Genomic DNA, 21,036 nt, shown 5'->3' on the forward strand with positions numbered 1-21,036 from the left:
TATTAGTTGGGTTAGCTTCAAAACTATTGTTGTTGTTTCATATTTCCAAAAATTTTGAAGTGGTCATTCAGTGTTAGGATAGAAAGTTTTATTCACTTTTTTATTCCACATAATATTTAAGGCCATTATAATATTATAAATATATAAGAAGTATTTATAAAATTATTGTGAAAGTTGGATAAGTGGAATTCAAAGGAAGAAAAATTAAGACAGATAAAAATGGCATGTAGATATTTACATCTCATGACCCTACATGTCACTGGAGTAATGTCATAAGTTTGATTTGAAATCCTTAGTAACTAAAGAAAAGAGAACAATACTTTCACAAGAATGATAAAGTGCATAAGAAACAGAACAAACAAATGTTTAAAACAAATACTAGTTTTCTTAATGTTGATAGACTTTTCATTAAGACCACAAAGTAATTAGTGAAAAACCCTTGAAAACATTTCTACAATAAATACTGTAAATGCATGCTTGTGACTTTTCTTGTAGCATCTCTAGTGCATGCAGATATGATAGTAAAGGCAACTCTTTCAGGATCTAAAAATTGCAATTTTTTATTGTCTGTGTCTTCCAAATCATTGTTCATGGACAATATGTCATGTGCCAGGCACTATTGTGGTCTATTATGGTAACACTGGTGAATAGAAAAAGCATTATTTCTATCCATACAGCATTCAAAATTTCTGCAGAGTGAGATGGAAGTTAAAGTACAAAGTTAGTCATATAATTCCAGATTGAATTATCTATTAAACTGGGGGTAGGGCTTCCCTGGTGGCACAGTGGTTGAGAGTCCGCCTGCCGATGCATGGGACACTGGTTCGTGCCCCGGTCCGGGAAGATCCCACATGCTGCGGAGCGGCTGTGCCCGTGAGCCATAGCCGCTGAGCCTGCGCGTCCGGAGCCTGTGCTCCGCAACGGGAGAGGCCACAACAGTGAGAGGCCCGCGTACCGCAAAATCAAAAAAAAAAGAACAAAAATAAACTGGGGGTAATATGAATGAAATTTGAAAAGAGTCATGAGATAGAGTAGAACTAGAATGATCTGTGTGGAAGGTGTTTGGTGGTTGCACTTGGGTGGTTAAAATAGTTCTCACAATTAGGTGAAATTTAACATGAGAACCATGTAATTAGTATAAGCAGTAATGGTAAATCCAGAGAGAGTAGCTTTCAGGGAAAAAGAAATGAATGTTCCCAGGCCCAGAGACAGAAATGAGATTGACGTGTTCAAGGGAGAGAGGAGACCAGTGTAAGTAGAGTATAGCAGTTGGAGGAAGACAGGCAGAGTGAAATGAGTTTGGAGAAATAAATGGAAATCAGGCTATGCAGTCTTTCAGGCCAGTTAACATATTTAAATCCTATTCTAATTTGCAGTGAGGACTTACTGGAGGGCTTTAAGAAGAATAGTGATAGAACATAAGTTTAGTTTGATAAAAAGTTTTAAATTAATAATATAAAATTTAAGGGAATTACGTTCACTATTTAACGTATTTCTTCTGTACATGTTTTTTTTTTTTTCAACTTGATTCTAGGTAAGGATTAGAATGTACATTCTTAAATTTATAATATGGTAAATATTTGGAGAGTAAGAATATATTTATCCCTGTCTAAAATGTATTTTCAATTCACAAACTGCAATTTGTTGCAAGGTACAAGTTGTAAATCATGGAGTCTATCGCTGTATGAATAATACCCTGTTGGTGCTGTATTATAGGGATACCATAATCTTCAAAGCAAGACAGCGTTTGGGAAAGAAATATTTATATTGCATAGTAGTAGCAGGATAATGATGTCAATAAGCCCAAAATATTCTAGGAAGTATACTTATATTAGCTAAGTGCAATGTGATATCTTGTCTACTTCTAGTAAGCAATAAAGAAGCTAAGAAATCACCGCTTTTATTCAGATATGATAGATATCAGATGTCGCATTAAGTCTTACAGAGCATACCAAATTGTTTTCTGAATTAGGCTGTGCTTTCATGTATATGTATTTTCTTCTGGAAGGTGGTAACAATATTATTAATAGAGGAGGCCAATAAAAATTATGTTGAAAATATATCTGCTCGCATTTCTCTTTCTCTTATTTTTTTAACATACTGGTTGCATCAAGATGACACAAGTTTATTCATGGATATGTGTATCATCAGAACATCATCAAAGAAATATCACTCTTATACAATTGCCAGATGTCTATTTATACAACTATTCTTATGGTATTCTAACATTGTTGCACAGTTATCCAGATTTTGAACAGCATTCATATTTAAACCTTACCTCTAATTTCTGTGACATTCTGTGACACAGTCTGAGTGTTTTCCCCCATGGCTATCTCGTATAATGACAGTACTTTAGTAGGATACATTTTAAATTCTGCATAAGAGAAAATCCTGCTAAAGCTCCATCAGCTGAAGTCCTTAGCCAAGAAAAAATATCCAACTACTTAGTTGTGATAATTAGAAACTTCACCCAATTTATGTAGAGACGTATGTTCTCTTGATGAGCAAACACCAATCTGTGATATCTCCAGATTTTCAGTGTTAAGATCTGTGGCACCACTCAGAGAATATGTCCTAATGAAGCTGATGCATGTATGCAAGTGTGTATGTATTTGTGTGTAAAATGTAAATCTCTTGATAGCATCTGCCCCCTGCTTGAATACCCTCGGAATTTATCTCAATTCACTCTCTTACATTTTCCATACAATTCAGAAATACAGGACTTTTTTCTGTTTGGTTGTTGTCATTTGTTTGTTGTTAAAAGCCAAATTCTACCTTTGTTTGCAACTGTCTGTCCCTTTTGTCCTTAGCTTTGTGTTACCTGCTCATACAGACACTCCTCCAGCCCTATTATTCTACATTGCATCTCCCATTTTGTTTTTATTATATAATGTCACTTCATTATTTTTTTCATATACATTTTTCTCATCTATTGTCTGTCTCCTTCTTCATTCCCCACCTGCAAATGTAAGCACATGAGACCACAGAGAAAACTATATTTCAGGTTCCAGACCAGTGCCTAGATCTGGGTATTGCTCAGTAAATATTGCATAATGAAAGGTGTTATAGATAGAAAAGGAGTTTTAATAATCCAAGTTCATAATTCTTTAAATTTTCTTGTCTTAGGTAAAGAAAAGGCCATGAGTGACCTTACTAGGATATATTTAGTTCCTATAAACTAATGAGTCCTTATTGCCTTAATAGAGAATGAAAATTACTTAGCCTATTAACCCAGGAAGAAAATTGACTAATGTCCTAAACTGTAACAAATCCCAATGTAACCATTTTAAGCACTGAGTCGATTCAAATACTAGATTAGAGCTCATAAGCCTTGCTCACCATTGATAGATGGTGATATATATATATAATTATACAGCATCATTCTCTTTTATAAATGCCTCATCCTTTTTGACAGCAGATTATGTTTTGGGAAACAGCGAAAGAATACAGAATGAACAGACCATTAAACAGCTCTTGCTGACCTAAAAAAAAATCTAAATGATACTTAATAAAAACATAGCATAAGGATACTTAGCTATACATTACAGTTCATTGTGATTGTTACAATCAACTTCATTCACAAGTCAAATTCCAACTAAATTCAGAGGAAATCATTCACACTAGAAAAGGCCCTGGGTCTGAATCCCAGTTTTGTCACTTACTAGTGTGCAACCTTAGAAAAGTTATTTAAACTCCCAGAGACCCTTTTCTCATCTGTGAATTGAATGTATTGTGGTTTTTGCCTAGAGGTCACTGTGAGGATTAACAAAAATCACGCATGTACAGTGTCTGGTGTGTTGTTTGGTTCATAATAAATATTCAATAAGCTGTAGTTTGGTTTTTTTTTGGTCATCATTATCATGAGTTAGAGAAATTTTAACAATTTCAACTTTTCAGTGGAATCATTACAAGAGAAGATTTAAAAAAGAGATGGAAACATTCACTGTAATAAGTAAAAGTACTATTAAAATTATTATAAAAACTCTTATTCCATTAAGAATAAAGTTTTCAGACTCTAAATTTAAAAAACTATGCTAGGTAATAGTACTCAGAATAATTCCACTCTAGCACATACATTGTCAGTATCACAGACTTTTCTACTTAGAGAAAATGTTACCCTAAAAAAAAAGTCTTCTCTAAATCACATGCCACCAAATGACACCTTCTTATATTCCTTACAGGAAACACAGTTTGAAAGCTTGAATATCAATATCAATTTATTTAATAATACATCATATGATAATCACTTCCTACACAATTTTTTGAGATATAAGCATCACCACAAAAGAAAGATGGAATTTAAGATTTTTAAGAAAGCATATTTTAAAATTAATATTCAGTAGAATATCTAAAAACTTAGTCCATTATTTTGTTGTCAAAAGAAAATTTAGAAATAAACTTCAGTCCTTACTCTTCAAATTTTACCTCCTAATCTGTTCTATTTTCATCTTTTTTAAGCCTTTTTAAACTTAAGAAAAATACACCACAAAAATATAAAGATTAAGAATCCAAAATTTAACAAATAAAACTTAATCTATGTATCACTCTCCATAAGTATTTAATAATATAACTGATGGAGATAAATATCATTCAAAGAATTATAGTTCAATGAAGTCAGTATTTTCTCTTGAATTGTGTAATTTTGTTTACTTCATACTTGATCCAATCTTTTCTACAGAGATGTGAAAAGGCTGTTAGAAATACTGTAGTTCAACTATTGATATTCAGAAGTATCTACAATTTAACCTCTAGTTTGAACCCCTTATACTGGAATGAGCAGATTGGCACCCAAAAATATTGTTCAGTTGAAATGTTTCATGAATGGTAACAAGATTGATACTGCATTTTCAATATCCTTCCTTGCAATATCAAAACACTTCATAGTAATTTTCACAGTTACCTTAATTGACAATATCCTTGGAAGGAAATAGTGTAGCACTGTTTTATTTTGCTGTGTAAATATAATCGTAAATTGGGCAGTAGCTTATTTGTGCATCCTTTTGACTCATATAAATAGCAAATTGGCCTTTTCCTTTGCTCAGTTTATTAATTTTAGACCAAGTGAGTCTTCAGGGTTTTCACCTCTATACAACTGAAATAAGCATTAAACAATTGGCTACACTGGTGGCTCCATTAAGACTGAGAAAAACATGCTCTAGTTTCAGGAACTACTTTTAAACTCAGGCTGCAAACACTTTGTCATTTTTATAATGATCATCTTAGCAGAAAAATAAAATATAGCTTTCTAGGCAGAAATCCTCTTATAAAGTGCATAGACCTTGTGTACCCAGTGACAACATAGATGATAAATATGGAACAGCCCAGGAGAAAAATCCTCCAACTTCCCTTCACCTGTGTATCCATTATGCTGGCAAATAAAAAAGGCCATGTGCTCTGGAAAATGAAATCTAAATGATCCATTCTTCATCTTACTCTCCATCTTTCATAGGTCATATGAACATTATTCTACCAGGAAAATGGGGAATTCTGAATGTTCATTTAAAAATTCATTTTGATCAGCATTTATTGTGTGCACTGTATGGAAAGCACTACGTTTGGCACAGAGGGCTATGGAGACAAAGACTCTGTGGTCTTTAGAGACATGTTCCAAAAATTATCAGACTATAAGATAAAATATTATATTTTTGATTAATCAGAAAAGATACAAACCTCAGGCTTAGTTTGACCAAAACCCTTGAAATTGGAAAACCACATTTGTACTATCCAGGTTCCTTACTGTAAAGAAATTATATATATATATATATATATATATATATATATATATATATATATATATATAAAATATATACACATACATACATATATCGGTTTTCCTAAGGAAATATTTTCATTCTTATAACTTTTAAAATCCTTAAGCATTTTATTGAAGCATACATAGGAAAATAGGAAAAACTCTTTGGAAATAACCATGTTAATACTTTACTTTTTAATTATTGTGTTTGCCACAGTACTGTACAACTCAAAATTGCAGTCCTTTCATAATTAATTTATCATGTTGCCAAAAAAAGCAAAACTTTTTTTCTTATATTTTTAGCTGATCTAAATAGAAAAAGGCATTGGATTTTCACAGATAGCCATAAATGATTGATAATGTATAACACTAGGAAAAAAATAAAATTTATTCTTTCAGTGTGTACTATTCTGCTATGCCAAAAACATGTAGCTTAGAAATTCTTTTTACATATGATGTGATTTTTTATTGAGAGTAATTAATGTAGTTTCACCTTTTAATTGCATCATATTTTCTTCACCTTGCTGTCTCAAATTTGTTATGAATTGGTGATTTCTTATAATTTCAAGACTGTTACTCCTAAATCTTAAAGATTTCTGTCAAATGTTTGTTTGTCAGAAGTTGGAAATGGTTTAGAAAGAATCAATGCCTTGACAAAATTTATTTTACAAGGTTAAATTAAGAGGGAATAGTACAGGAGAGAAAAGCTAAGGCTGACCTAAAGACACGATTTTTGTTTTATCATTAGTGTTTTTGTGACTTAATGCAAACCATTTAATTTTGATAAAGTTTCTTTATTTTAGTTTGAATGTTCTCTAGGAACATTTTACAAGTTGTCAATAGAAATTCTTAAATAATTATAGTTTTCAAAATAAAATATTTTAGGGAAGATCCAATCTGCTCAAATTCTGCTCTAAGAAAACAATTCATTAAAAGTGCTCCATAAAATCCCTGAGGTTCCCAAGCCACTTTCAGAGGGTCCTTGTGGTCAAAACTTTTCTCATAATATGCCAAAACGCTATTTTCCATCTCCACTAAATTGATATTTTCACTCATTGTGCAAAAGTAATCATGGGCAAAACTGATAGTGCCTTAGCATGAGTTAAGGTGGTGAAACCAAGCCTCACTAGCTTTCATTGTATTCTTTACCAATGCATAATAATAATAATAACGTTAAAAAAGAAAAAAATTCATTTAAGAATGCTTTGATGAATCAGTAAAGGACATTCACTTTTAAAAATCTCAGCTTTTGAATACAAGTCTTTTTAATGTGCTGTATGAAGAAATGATATGAGCTAACAAAGCACTTGTGCTGCATACCCAACTTTAAGTAACTTCCTTGAGCAAAAATTAGTTGTGTGATTAAGTTTAGAGTTGAACTATTTTTTTTTTCCATGAGAAGTCATTTTTACTTTAAAAACAATGATAAACTATAGTTATTTAGACATAGGGATTTGGCAGATATTGCTCAAAAATTAATGTCACCTTAGGGAAAAGAAGAGACAATGTTTTTACCAATGATAAAATTCAAACTTTCAAGCGAATATTAGAATTCTGGAAAAATAGTATCCTCCCACGTAAGCTTGAAATCTTTCCAACACTAAAGAGTTTTCTCTTGAGACTGGTGATGATATAAACAAATATTTTTTTAAAAAAATATTGTATATTGAAATGTGTCAACATTGATAAGTATGTATAACTCAATGAACCAGTTTTATGCAAAATTGCATAATATTTTGAAACCCATGTATAAAGAAAAGATGCATTCAAATATTGGATTAGATGCATTAGAATATTGGATTAATATAGCAGAATACAAAAAGACCTTTAATATAATTTTAGATTCCACATTGCAACTCATATTTTAGGAAATAATACCTGTCTGCTTAGTGGAGTTTCAAAGAATAAAATTCATAATTATCCCAAAAGGCTTTTAAAGTTTTCTTCCATTTCCAAAAACATACTTGTATTATGATTTACAGATTTACTTCACATATTTTAACTGAAACATATATTACTGCAGATATAATGCAGAAGCAAATACGAAAATCCAGTTGCCTTCTAATAAGACAAATATTAAATAAATTTGCAAAAAGGATGCCATTCTCAACATTTTTTGCTACAAAATGTGGTTATTTGTCATAAAATACTTTACTTTTGTTAACATGTAATTAATATATTAATGTCCTTGGTAAATGAACTAAACCAAATATTTTCTAAAACTTCTCATTTTTAATTTCTAATTCAGTAAATAGTAATAGGTAACACCCAAATAAATAAAAGTTGTTTGGGGTCCTCAGTGATTTTGAAGAGTGTAAAAAGCCAAAATGTTTAAGATATGCTGCTTGTAAGGAATAAAATTTTCCCTTTAAGCTTGCTTACTTTCACATGTGACCTCTACATGATGCAAGGATTACTAAATAATCTCTGTAGCAGGACGATTAAAGAGAAAGAGAAATGGACAAGGATGGTCAGAAGCTTTGCTGTACACCAGAAACTAGCACAGCATTGTAAACCAACTACACTTCAATAAAAAAAATTTTTTTTAGATTCAAAAAATTTTTTAAACACGGTTGTCTTGAGTCTATGAGTTACCATTGTTTGGAGCATGCTACTACTACTAATACTAGTACTACTAATATAAAATATGAATAATTACTCTGTCCTAGGTACTGCTTATTTTGCATATATTATTTCGTTCAGTCCTTCCTCCAATATATTGGGCTAGGAACCATAATTTCCCCTATTTTACAAAGAGTAAATTGAAGCACACATATCTAGATTAAGTAGCTTTCCCTGGGTCACACAACAAATAAATGATGGAGTCAGAATTTGTCATCTGTTTGACTCCAGAAACCATGCTATTATTCATCACATCCTGCACACAAAAGAGATACATTCTGTCTCAGACAGGAAGATTTCATCAGGCTTGAGAGTGACCCAGTTAAAACTTGCCTCAATAATAAATATCTTTGCTTGGATTCAATAACCATCTTATAATCAATCACTTGATTTTTTTTAATTGCTTATCATAATTCAGTTCATGAAACAATCATCTGTATGTAGTTGATTAGACCTGGTCTTCAGTGAACTCGCCTGCGGGCTATTCTGTGGAGATCTTGAGTGGCAGGATGACTTCCCTCTTCCCTTGATGCAGAACCTCTGCTCTGCCACCCAACGGCCATGTGTTGCATAGCAGGACATTTAAAATTTCAATTGTATATAGCTCTTTGGCATTTTACAGAAATCTTATGAGAAATACACTGGTATCTCAAAAGAAATGTGAAATAATATTAATATCTCATATGAAGGAACTAGAATATACAGAAGTGGCCGCAAAGTGAAAATGAAATTCTGCTCTTCTAATTATTAAAGACCGTGCTTTCCTCCTTCCTGCGATGCTGCTGTTAGCTGCTCCAAGCTTGTTAGTTATCTACCTAAAAGAGGATGGACAAGTTAGATATTAGATGAGTTCATAAAAGCTTGAATTTTAAAGAATATTCACAAAAATACATTTTCTGTGAGAATTCTAACTGAATTAAGGAGAAGATTGTTTGATTTCTATATGAATTTCCTCTCATCCAAATGATTTCCCTAGCAAGTATTAACTATTTCTGTACAGAACCATATATAGACTCTCATGTGCTTTCTAAATTCTCATTATTCCAAGACTCATTCTTAAAATAGTCCTTGTTGGTATTACAATGTCTTTGATATACTTCTTGACTTGCAAAAAGCACCGTCATGTCCCTTTCACTGTATTGTAATGAGATATATTACAGTGTGGCTTAACAAGAGTAGAATTTCTTGGAGTAGTCTATGAATCACTGGCTTGAAGACATAAAACGTGTATTTTAAATTGATTTTGCCGTGTCATGCTGACCAAGTTACATAATATTTCTGACATTCATCTGTAAAAATAAAATTGAAAAAACATGAGGAAAAAATTGATCATAAGGCAATCAGCACAGTGTCTGGCAAATAGCAAGGTTGAATTCATGTTAACCATAATAATAGTAACATTAAACCTATTAAGGAACAGTTTCCTCTACTTATTCAGCCATTAGTGTTTTTATGCCCCATGAAATGTGCAACTTCAAGCGGTCAAAAACAAATTCAAGTATCTTGCTTTTGGAAGATGGCTCTAACCTCTGAGGTGGAGGTTAGAATGCTGAAATGGAAAGGGAAAATTCAGATTTCTTGAATTTTTTTATTGTGATATTCTGAGAAAATGTTCATATATTCCAAACTAGTAGGAAGTTATCTTACTAATATTGATGTTTCAGGATTTTTCTAGTGTAGTACTCCTAAGAAATATACAATTATTTTTAGGAAACTTGGAAATGAGCTATTTATAGCTTCATCAATTAAGAGCAATATTTAGAAAAAAATAAATTGGATATTATTCTATAGAATGCAGAAATAGGTGACATTACTGGTGAACTTAGTTTTGAAAAGTAAAACATACTATTAACATCAAATATATTAAAGACCTTAAATTTTAGGCTGGATAGTTGCCCCCTAATATTTTCACATAATAGATATTAGAAAAACATGAAATTAGGACAATCACAGTCAATTAATATATGTGTTTGTATATAGGTATAGAGATATTGTCTGACCGTGAGATATATATATATATATATATATATCCTATACATTTATATATATATATTCAAAAAGGAATTATCTCTGGAAAAGAATATAATTTTCAATGGATAAATATACATCTATAATTTTGAAAATGATAAATTAAGAGTAGTAAGACATGTTATCACTAACATTTACATACATACATTATGCAGTGCTGTGTAGGGCAGAATTTTAATTTATACTTCATGAACTTTATAGAAATTATAATTTATGTTGGTATCAATATTCACTCAGAAGAATGCCATTAATTTTGATTTGTTTCTTTTGAAGCCTTTACCTATGGGTTTCTGCACTTTCACCAAGAATAATACTAATTTATCATGTTTATATTCTCTATACATCCATTTTCACATTTTTAAACACTCTGCAATATTGTGAGATGGATATAAATAGTATTATAGGCTCAATCAATTAACTCTGATATCCCCATACCTCTTCTGACATGTTTCTATCCCTTCTTTGCTGAATATTTAGATTTGTCCTATCAAGAAGGATTTAATTTCCTCAAAGAAAAGACCTACGTGTTACCCAGTGATTTTTCTATTGCCACATGTTATACACCTACACTGTCATCATAAATAGGTTGTGAACTTTTCTCAGGCATCAACCACAATTTATAGTTCTCATGTATTCCACCCAGGCCCTGGCACAGAGCTTGTTTATTCAGGTGGTTCATGCTCTGTGGGGTCCTCTGGTAGGCTTTATATTAAGTACGGAGTAAACAGAGATTAAAGACAAAAATCCCTGTCCTTAGAAATTCATAGCCTAGTATGTGGTAAAAATTAACGTACAATTAAAATGAAGCATGAACAATGCTCTGATAAAAGTACAATACAGTGATTTGAAAGAAACAGGCAATCCCTTCACAATACAATTTTTTTTTCTTTCAAGTCGTTAAAAAATATTTTACAAGTAGGGAAAATACTGAAAAAGAGCTTTGCTTTAAGTTTCTGATAAAGGCCAGTGACAGAAATAGGGGAATCTGGCCCATGAAAGAGATTTAGAGTTATTAGATTTAGAGTTATTAGTTGGGATGGTAGATAGTACATTTGAAACTGAGAGGATCATATCATTAGCAAGTTCAAAAAATCAACATTGGTTTATTCAGAGCTGAGATTTCTAGGGAATATCTGAAGTATTGATAAGGTCAAATAATCAAGTAAGTTAAGAGGAAGATTTAGTAGCTCTTTTAGGCAAGATAAGATTCAAGTTTGGGTCAGCGCACTTTTACTGAACTTTTACTATACCCTCAATGTATATGTGGCACTAGAAGGCCCTTGTGGTAGGGGTAATGCAGAAGGAGGGGAGTCATCAAAATGGCCCCTGACTTCTTGTATGGAACCAAGACAAATGAATTGATAAGGACCAAATAGATCAAAATAAATACTGCAAAATTAGTATATGCGAGCTATAGGTATTTAAAGAAAAGCTACTTTATTTTTGTCTCGATAATTAGGGAAAGCTTGCTGGATAGAATGCTATTCTGGAATAAGTGCAAAAATAATGGAATTAACATCACAGTAAAAAACAGGATTTTAAAACTTGGGCATCTTGAGAGGTTTTTGAGTCCAAGCTTCTTGATTATGACAGATGAGGAAACTGAGATCCAAAAAAACTTAGTGACTAACCTAAGGAAACCCAGTGAATACATAGGAGTCGTAGGACCATAACTCACATTCCCAATTGCCAATCTTGAGCTTTTTCTGTTATTTTCTCTTTTTACTTTACTCTGTTGATGAATTCACCAATATGCAATTTTTTTATGAACAACTATTTAATATTATGTATCTCTAAGGTCTTTTCATAGATTATGAAAAATCATTACTTACAACTTATAAAATTAAATATTCATAAAATATTAAGACTGCAGACTCAGTCTTTAAAAATATACTGTACTCTAGAGTCATGTAACATGGTCCTAACGATTTTGAACTACACTACATTGTGACCACTATTAGCTCCAATTTATGAAAAGGATTTGATTCTTCCCAAGGCAATGAGAGTAAATCCCCACACAATTTCTTAATCTATCTCATTCCAAGAAATTTCAAGTTGTGGATTAGTAAATAAATTACAGCATTTTTTTTTGACATCATGCAATGTAAATTGAAACCAGTTGAAAGAAATAGACTTAATTTGCCATGGAACACAAGTCATTCAGTGAGACTTGTTTTACCTTTTACCACAGAAAAGATAGGTAAAGAAAATAAGCACTTAGGGCAAATAATTCAAACATCATGATGTATTTTTGTTTTCCTCTTAAGTATAATAGTTTTCAGTTGATCTATTTTTACTTCCAGATAGATTGCCAATATCATTTATGGATATTGCTCACAGTGATACAGGTGAACATTAAAATATAAGTGATTAATTTCTAATATATTGTTTCTAATGTACAGATGTTTTTGGTTAGACTGACACATCTGTGGACAAAGAATGTTGTCTGATATTTCAGTAAATGAAAAAGTATTTCTGCCCTCAAGCCCTCAGCCACTGCAGCCGCCCCCAACGTTGCACCCTGAGGGGAATTCAGGATGAAGAAAAACAGGATACTGGCCCTAGATAGTTAACATGCCTATCAAAGGAATAATTTCAAGGAGGCTTGAAGGACTCTTGGAACTTCCCCTACATAGAAAAGCACTAAAATCATTAACTAGAGCTGTCTTTTGTGTGTGTGATTAGCAGTAATCTTTTGATGTCTGACTACCTGATTTTTTTTTTTTTTTGGTTTTTGGTTTTGCTTTGTTTTTCCAGTGAAAACTCCTATATACCCTGACTCTTCCTTACCCCTTCGGAACAGTTCCTCAGAGCTATCTGAGAGGCTGTCTCTGAGGCTATAGTCCTCAGTAAGGTCCTGGAATAAAGCATAACTCACAGCTTTTAGGTTGCGTGTTTTTTTTGTCAACACATCTTAAGCACAAAATGGCAACAATAGTCCTTGTGGACCCCTGGATTTATCTAAATTTATCTAAACTATTTAAATAACTGCATACAAAGATGCTTTCAGTAACAGTTCAAAATTAAAAGTCTATTTTTAAATAGTAAGGGTATAGTCAATGAAGTTACTTTAAAAATTGTGTATGAATTTGCCAGCACATGAAAAGGACATTTTGTGACACAGTAGTGTGCTATTTTAATCATCAGAGACTAATGAAAAAAGAAGTAAGGTAGATGTACTACATCAATAATGATTTAAAACTATTTTTGGTCTATAAAAGGTGCAGAATAATGAATTATTCAGACTTCCCTGGTGGCACAGTGGTTAAGAATCCGCCTGACAAAGCAGGGGACACAGGTTGGAGCCCTGTTCCGAGAAGATCCCACATGCTGTGGAGCAACTAAGCCCTTGCACTATAACTACTGAGTCTGCTCTCTAGAGCCGGGGTGCCACAACTACGGAACTCCTTGCACCTAGAGCCCATGTTCCACAAAAGAGAAGCCTTCATAATGAGAAGCCCACACAGCACAACGAAGAGTAGCCCCCGCTCGCTGCAACTAGAGGAAGCCCGCGTGTAGCAACGAAGACCCAATGCAGCAAAAAATAAATAAATAAAATAATTAATTAATTTAAAAAATAATGAATTATTCAGATAACTTTGGCACGTGTTTGTATAGAAATGCTGAATTTTTAGGAACCTTTGTCAATAGTGATTACTGTCATAGCTGTGTTGAAAGAAGACATTTTGTTTCATCAAATAATATTGTCTTTCACATAAAATTGATGGCAGTATTTTACATTTAATTAATTGTATTTGATTTACTTGGATTTTGCATTTCTAAAAAAGTCAGAATAGGTTTACAAGTACTTGTAAATTTTCTACATGTTTAAGTAATAGTATAATGAAAATAATTTATTTAATATATACATGAGAATATTTTATTAGTTATATACAGTCCTCACATTTTAAGAAACAAATATATATTTATCTTAAATATATTGAATATATGTTAATTATGTTGTAAATTGTGATACATTTTCAGATTCTAATAGAAATGCATTTAATGGTATGAGTGATGTGTCAATTAGATACTAGTTATACTAATAAACAGTATTTTTCATTTCTTATTTATAAAATATTTTGGGGGGAATAAAAGTTGAATTGTACTGACTTATATTTCAACTGCGATCAAAATTAATTATTCATTATTTCATTAATTATTTTTATTGAATTATTATTATAGTTAATTATACCAACTGGTTTTGTAACTATCCTACAATAAACTTTATTTGATTTTGCTAAACTATTATTTAGTACACTGCTGGATTAAATTACTAGTGGCTTTTTTTCTAAAGTTATTTGTCTCTAGTGCTCACATGTGAGTTAAATCTCTAATATTAGTTACTGTGTTACATTATCAGTTATAATATTACATATTATATTATATTACATTACCTTACTTATCAGGTACTTTGTTTTTTAAGATCTATAATCATAAAATTAATTGCAAAGTATTTCACCTTATTTATGTTGGACTAGATTATTTGATGTGGAAATGATCAGCATTTTGAAAATATGGGAGAATTTGCATTATGCCATTTTGGATGGGGTTATTTAACAAAATTTATTTAATAATGCAGTATTTATTGCATGCATATACTTTGATTACTTTATTTCTTCTTGAATTAATTAGCTAATATTTCAAAAAATCTGTTATCAAGTTTTCAAAAAAAAACAGTATCATTAAGTTTTGTTTGTTTTTTGCGGTACGCGGGCCTCTCACTGTTGTGGCCTCTCCCATTGCGGAGCACAGGCTCCGGACGCGCAGCCTCAGCGGCCGTGGATCACGGGCCCAGCCGCTCCATAGCATGTGGGATCCTCCCAGACCAGGACACGAACCCGTGACCCCTGCATTGGCAGGCAGACGCTCAACCACTGCGCCACCAGGGAAGCTCTATCATTAAGTTTTAAATAAGAATATGTTTCTATTTCTGCTTTAATTTTTATAATTATTTTGTTTCTTGATTGAAATTGATTAAACTGTTTTCTGTTGTATTGCTTACTGTTTTTATCAATCCATGCCTTTTTAATGCTAAAATTATATTGAATTATTATTTATTATTTTTAGCTTTTATTAAAATTGTTCTATTGGATTTTCTCATTAAATTCCTCAATTGAATCTTTTGTTTAAAATGTATACGATATCAATATGTTTCAAAGACGTGCAAACAAAAAAAAAACCCATAGATTCACGAGTTTTTTTAATTCAGTTTTTATTTTCTATTTCATTAACAGTTGGTTTGAGACAATGTACTATTTTCATATGGAGTCATTATTTTCTTTATTAATATATTTTTACTTCTATTACTATTATCTAAATTTACTGTGATATTTACAGAAAGTATAGACTGAGTAATTTCCAATTTGGGAAATTTATTGAAGTTATCTTTATGATTATCATATGTGTGTGTGTATACATGTAATTTTTAAGCCATTTAAGTAGTTAAGGGAAGCAAGTAAAGAAAGCATATTATCTGCTTATAACACAGATTGGAAGAACTCTAGCTATTAAAATATATGTCTATGATTTTATTTTTTAAATCATCTGTGCTCTTGCTTTTTGTCTATCTTTTCCTCCAATTCTAAGAGTTGTTAATGTTCCACTATCACTTGAATTTATTTATTTGGTGCTATAATGCTATTTATGGTGTTACCTTATCAAGTATTGATGTTTGAAAAAAGTAATTTCCCAAAAATGAATTGAAAACATTGACAATATTGTATTCATTTTGGAATATTTTATATAGCATGAATATTTAATGCATGCTTATGTATTTATTGCAAAAGTTGTCTTCTAAACATATAAGAAGTTCATTTATGCTTAAACTTTGCTTTGAATTCTAAGATATATGGTTTGTTTCTTATACTTACACCAAAGGAGAATTAACTTCAAGATACCTTAATTGAAGTGGGGGGTTATGGAGAGAAAAAACACTGTGTGATTGAATGAGAAATATTCTCATCATCTTTATAGTGAATTTTATAGGACTGTGTTTTTAGATGTCTTCAATATAACCTGATGGCTTCATATCAAATTGCAACTCAGTAAAAGCAGTTTTATGGGAAGGCAATACAATATAATCAAATGTGGGTATGAGGGTCCAACAAATTGTTCTGTTCAGAAAAGCTGCCTGAGATTTACAAAAAAAAAAAATCTAATCTGTGCTTTTGCAGAAGGGAGAGCTGTCAGAATCATGAGCAGTGTTTCCTTAGTCTTCTAAAGATTCATTATGGTCAGCTGTTTGGGGTTCAGATTTACATGAACATGGTTATTGGACTGGAGTGGTCCAAAGTGTTTTTTCCGATAATTTTCTGCATTCTATAAATCTTTGAAATTCATAGATTGAATTGTTGAATACTAGAAATCATTCACTCTTATTTTTGCTTTGACTGCTTTTATTATGTACATAACCTTGCACATTTCTCTTAGTGCACATTTATACCAATTTCTGTGTGACTGTTTCTAAGAGTGGAATTTCAGGCTCAAATATTATTATCTTACCTTTAATGTATGATACATAAATAATTTCCAAAAGATGTACCAATTATATTCCCACCAGCAGGATATGAAAGTTTCTATTGCTTTATATCCTCAGCAAAACTTGATATTGTCAAGTTTTAGTTATAGCAATTCTGGTGGGTGTGTAGTATTATCTCAATATATATGTGTGTGTGTGTGTTTTCCAGAAATATAATCGAACATGCTTTATTGTGTAAGAATACTATATAAAATACTATTGAAAATACCATTATTGAATTCTTCAGAAGTTTATAATTTTATTCAATTTTGAACCCAGAAATCTTATATTTTTTTCTTATGAACAAAGATATCAATCAGTATTTGTGTTTATTGTTTAATGGTATGCATTATAAAACTCATTTACTCCTTTAACTGGGGAAAAATGTATATTAAGATTTCTAAACACAGAATGGTTTGCATAATTTTTTTTTTTTTTTTTTTTTGCTGTACACGGGCCTCTCACTGCTGTGGTCTCTCCGTTGCGGAGCACAGGCTCCGGACGCACAGGCTCAGCGGCCATGGCTCACGGGTCCAGCTGCTCCGCGGCATGTGGGATCATCCCGGACCGGGACACGAACCCGTGTCCCCTGCATCGGCAGGCGGACTCTCAACCACTGCGCCACCAGGGAAGCCCCATAATTTTTAATGTATTATGATAACCACTTTCTATACGTTATAGAATTCTGGCATTTCAACATTATCATATTTAGCTTCCTACTACAGCACTATTTAAATCAATTCCATATATAGCTCTTAATTAATATAATATTAATGGAGAAAGCATGTTTAACACTATTAAATCATTTTTATAAGGTTTTAAATGAGAGGAGTTTGTATTTCACTCTGAAACTCTAAATTTATCAGAATATAGTTCAGGCCATCAGTTTTATTTTCAGAAGCTAATTTCAAAGTAGGATATTAGTCTAAAGTGTTTCCAAAGATACAATTTTCCTGGGACTGAACAAATCAAGTCAAACCTTTCTATGACTAGTTGTGGAAGCCCTTTCAGAGAAAGGTTGTAAAGTCAACCAAAAAAGGGATTTTTACCTTGGAATTTCTTTCAATAGTTCAAAACACCAACATAGTATCATGCCACATACCATGATACCCAATCCTCCTGTAGTACATCCAACTCTCATGTTGAGACAGGCTGAGACCTGAAACCCTTAGTTGCAATGCTGCAATGCTTGCACCTAGACAAATGTCTCCTCAAGCTACAAATTACAAAGAAACTCTGTGGGACTAAAAATAACTGTGTGCATGCACAGTTGAGGCAAATTATGGACAAAAGACAAAAAAAAAAAAAACCCAACTGCTACTTCTGAAGAGCTGGGAGCAAAAACAGGGTGTTGGGAGCAAAAGGCACTCCCCTTGGGGAGTGAGCAAGGGAACATGTTATTTGTTCTCGCTCCCCCCTGCTGCAGCAGGGGCTCCAATAAAACGTTGCCTGAATTTCTTGACTGGCCTCTTATCAATTTCTATTGATTGGGGAAAGCCAAGGACCCTGGGCGGTAGCAATGTCATGCATACATTTGGTAAAAGACAGCATTAAACTTCCAGTGGTTCAATACTTTAAGTGAAAAATACCTGCCCAGCCATTTCCACCTACAATAGTAATGTGGTGTGCTGCCCAGATGTCTCCCTTCAGGAAGGAAGAACTGACTGCTTGGAATGTCGATGGCTGAAGGCTGTCTGCTTAGTTCTAAGTTCTCTCCCTGCAGTTGACCTTATCTGAAGAGAGCTGCCTTGCCCATAATTATGCTCACACCCTGGAGTGACCTGAATTCAATGACTGTCCAGTGTGGAGTAACAATATCCATGTCCCTTGCCCTAACTACAAGGAACTCTGTATGACCATCCCAGCTCCAGAACTCCCTGTGGGACTGACTGAAACTTTTATTATGACTTCATTCGAATTCAACTTCTCTCTTTTCCAAATCTTGTTTTCTTCATTTTCATAGGTAATCTCCAGTAACTTCCTACATGAATCTCCTTCTGAGTCTCCTTCTCATGATTGGACCTAACCACTAAGTTAGCTGTGGGAGAGGTCCAAGAAAGACTCTAAACTAGGATTCTGAAGTTAGATCTTTGTCGGTCAGCTGACAATGAGGGCCCCATCACACTAGTCCTAGCTGTCATGTTCAGACTCCCTGGTATGTGGGAGCAGAACAATTATTCAAATGGTCACTGAACTAAGCTGCCATAATGGTAGAAGGAAATGTGCTGGTTGAGGCAACATATTGGGCAGTTGAGTTGTATTAGGGGCACCAGAAATCTTAGTTAAAATAACAGTGGAATTAGATAGCTGTCGCATAAAACTTCTGGAGAAAGACAACTGGAGGGTGAAAGCCAGAAGGCTTCCTTGAAATCTACAAGGAGACTCATTTCCTGCACCCACAGAGCAGAAAAAAGTGAAGTCTGGGCCTAGGCCTCGGTCATAGGAGTCAGCAGGAATCCACAGAAGCTTGAATCCTCTGTCCTGACAGGCCAGGGACTTGACTGAGGAGTAGAAGACTAACACATGTGATAGGAATATTTTCGTTGGTTTGAATTTCCAGATTTTCCTGGGAATCAAATTTCTCTACAGGTATGACCCACATCTCACTGTTAAAACCTCCCCCTTTTTGGAAGGCAAGACCAAGGCCTCTTCCTTGCGAGATATAAACTATTCCCTATTCTCAGAAACTATTTTCAATATTTAAATCAATAAATAGGATTAAGTAAAAAATAACCTTCCCAGCATAGTGAAAGGCCTCCCAAGGAAGGAATGAATCTGTATCCCAAAAAAGGTACAGGAACTAGCCAAGATGCACCCATAGGAGTCAGAAAAAATACATATGGGACTGGACTGTGCAGGTGCTGAATCAAGAAAAGATGTGCAGAAAACAAAGTTAAGGGAGATTATCAATACGGAATTGAATATCCCAGCAAAGACACTTAGAGACGATGCTCTTAGGATGGCTACTAGAAGCATGAAGAAATAGATGGGCACATTAAATAAAGTGAAAATACCAGAACTGCTATGAGAGATGGTGGAAGAAAGAATCTAAAGGCCCAGATAATTGGGTATGTTAGTGTGGACTTACGATGTAAGGTTAAAAAACTCACATTATGACTATGTTCTGTGAAAGGGTCTGGAGAACATTGGATTTGTAAAATCAATAAGAGATTGTTTATTAAGAGGGGCACCAACATCGCTAAGAAAATCAGAGGTGGCAGTTCTCTCTAGGTCAGGGCTGATGGTAAGAGCTGCAGTAACTGGGTTCCCTTACTAGTCATGAGGATGATAGGAATTGGAAGTGATAGAGGCATTTTATTTATTTATTTTTATTTATTTATTTTTTTGCAGTACGCGGGTCTCTCACTGTTGTGGCCTCTCCCGCTGTGGAGCACAGGCTACGGACGCTCGGGTTCAGCGGCCATGGCTCAAGGGCCCGCGGCATGTGGGATCTTCCCGGACTGGGGCACGAACCCGTGTCCCCTGTATCAGCAGGTGGACTCTCAACCACTGCGCCACCAGGGAAGCCCAAGGCATTTTATTTTTTTAATTTTTACTTATTTATTTTTTTAACATCTTTATTGGAGTATAATTGCTTTAAAATGGTGTGTTAGTTTCTGCTTTATAACAAAGTGAATCAGATATACGTATACATATATCCGATATCTCTTCCCCCTTGGGTCTCCCTCCCTCCCACAATCCCTATCCCACCTCTCTAGGTGGTCACAAAGCACCAAGCTGATCTCCCTGTGCTATGTGACTGCTTCCCACTAGCTATCTATTTTACATTTGGTAGTGTATATATGTCCATGCCACTCTCTCACTGCATTCCAGCTTACCCTTTCCCCTCCGGATGTCCTCAAGTCCATTCTCTAGTAGGTCTGCATCTTTATTCCAGTCCTGCCCCTATGTCATTTATGACCTTTTTTTTTTTTTAGATTCCATATATATGTGTTAGCATACAGTATTTGTTTTACTCTTTCTGAGGTACTTCACTCTGTGTGACACACACTAAGTCCATCCACCTCCACCTCACTATGAATAACTCAATTTCATTTCTTTTTATGGCTCAGTAATATTCCATTGTATATATGTGCCACATCTTCTTTATCCA

The sequence above is a fragment of the Delphinapterus leucas genome, chromosome 18 (assembly GCF_059928025.1).
Source record: "Delphinapterus leucas isolate spDelLeu-1000000601 "Yukka" chromosome 18, BTC_Dleu_Yukka2, whole genome shotgun sequence".
Classification (NCBI taxonomy): Eukaryota; Metazoa; Chordata; class Mammalia; order Artiodactyla; family Monodontidae; genus Delphinapterus; species Delphinapterus leucas.